Source organism: Myotis lucifugus, unplaced genomic scaffold (assembly GCF_000147115.1).
Source record: "Myotis lucifugus unplaced genomic scaffold, Myoluc2.0 scaffold_119, whole genome shotgun sequence".
Taxonomy (NCBI): Eukaryota; Metazoa; Chordata; class Mammalia; order Chiroptera; family Vespertilionidae; genus Myotis; species Myotis lucifugus.
Genome location: NW_005871167.1, coordinates 3,721,004 through 3,722,760, shown reverse-complemented (window position 1 = coordinate 3,722,760; position 1,757 = coordinate 3,721,004). Strand labels below are relative to the sequence as shown.

General features: G+C 51.8%; 1 protein-coding gene across 1 annotated transcript in view; it reads left to right on the top strand.

The window, feature by feature from the left end:
* The window catches only part of GDF11 (growth differentiation factor 11), a 20,896-nt gene that overhangs the window by 3,344 nt on the left and 15,795 nt on the right, over positions 1 to 1,757 (top strand). The window lies entirely within an intron of this gene.

Below are 1,757 nucleotides of genomic sequence, written 5' to 3'. Positions count from 1 at the left end.
CCTGGAGGGGGAGAACCCGGTTCCTGCCACCCAAACGCCAGTGCCGAGTACCCCCACACGCACGGCCCGCAAGGCCGCCCTGAAGTCAGAGCCCCTGGCAGGAAGACAGGTTCTGCCCTCGCGCGCCAGGAAGGGTGACTGCTTAGCTCTCACCCCCCCCTGAGCTCCCAGTTGCGCAGAAAAGAAAGCTACTCCTTTCCTCACTTCACAGGGTGGTTGTGAGGATCTCGGAGGAAATGATGGGGATCACTTTCGTTACCTTAAGAATAAAAGGCTTTAGTATCCTGCTAAGTGAAATGAGACATTCAGAGAAAGACAAGTATCACATGATCTCGCTCATAGGTGGAATCTAATGAATAAAATAAACTGATGAACGGAGTGGATCCAGAGGCATGGAAGCATGGAACAGAGTGCGGAATCTCGGAGGGAAGGCAGGGGAGGGTGGGTGGGAGGGAAGTAATAATAAAAGAATAAAAGCTTTATCATACTCTGTTCTTATTTATTTTTAATCCTTCAGAGTGAGTGGAAGAGAGAGGGAAAGACAGAGAAATATCGATGTGAGAGAAACTCATCGATTGGTTGCCTCCTGCATGCGCCCGACCAGGGCCCTGGCTGGGGAGGAGCCTGCAACCCAACCAGGAATGAGGAACTTGCCCTTGACCAGAATCGAACCCGGGACCCTTCAATCCACAGACCGATGCTCTATCCTCTGAGCCAAACCTAGGGCTATCATACCCTGTTTTTAGACTCATGGGAATGAAAATGATTTTGAGAAATATCTAGATTCCACACACCCCCTTAAGGTTGCCAAGGGTTCAGAGGGACAATCCGGCCCCCTTTGGCCCCTCCTACCCAGCTTGGTCTCAGCCCAGAGCCCCAGTTCACGCTCCAGTTCCAGCCCCACCAGATCCTGCCCCCACTGCCAGGCCCCGTCCTCAGTGCTCCGCCTCCCTTCTTGCCCTTTTCCTTTCCATACTCCTTGGGCCCCCAGTCCCCCCACCCTTGCCTGGCTCCTGTCCCAGCCGCCCCCAGCCATCAGGGTCAATCTAGATGCCCCACTGGTAACCTGCCAGGACCAGGAGCTCGGCTGCTGGCTGCTGTGTGGTTCTGGTCCAGGACCAGCTCAGGAGAACAGTGGTCTCCACTGAGAGTCACAGACCCAAACAACTAACGAACATGGAGAAATTAGAAAGAGGCAATGTGGGGAGGGTGGTTACCTCAGGCTTCTGTTCCTTGGGGCTGAGAGGAACAGCCCTCTGCCTAACCAGGGACCGAGGAGGAATTCATTCATTCATTCATTCATTCATTCATTCATTCATTCATCTGTTTACTGAAAGCCTAAACATGCCAGGCATTGGGACTATACAGAGGTGAGTAAGCATGGCCCGGCCTTTAAGGTGATTACAATCTGTAGGCACTGATTTTAAAATGCAGTGTGGAGAACTATGACAAAGAGAAGTCCTGGCTGGCTGGCACAGCTCAGTGGTTGAGCGTTGACCTATGAATCAGGAGGTTATGGTTCAATTCCTGGTCAGGGCACATGCCCAGGTTGCAGACTCAGTCCCCAGTGTGGGGCATGCAGGAGGCTCATCATTGATGTTTCTATCTCTTTCTCCTTCTCCCTTCCTCTCTGAAATTAATAAAAATATATTTTTTAAAAACACACAAAGAGCCCTAACCGGTTTGGCCGGTTTAGCTCAACAAATAGAGCGTCGGCCTGCAACTCAAGGTTCCCAAGTTCGATTCCGGTCAAGGAC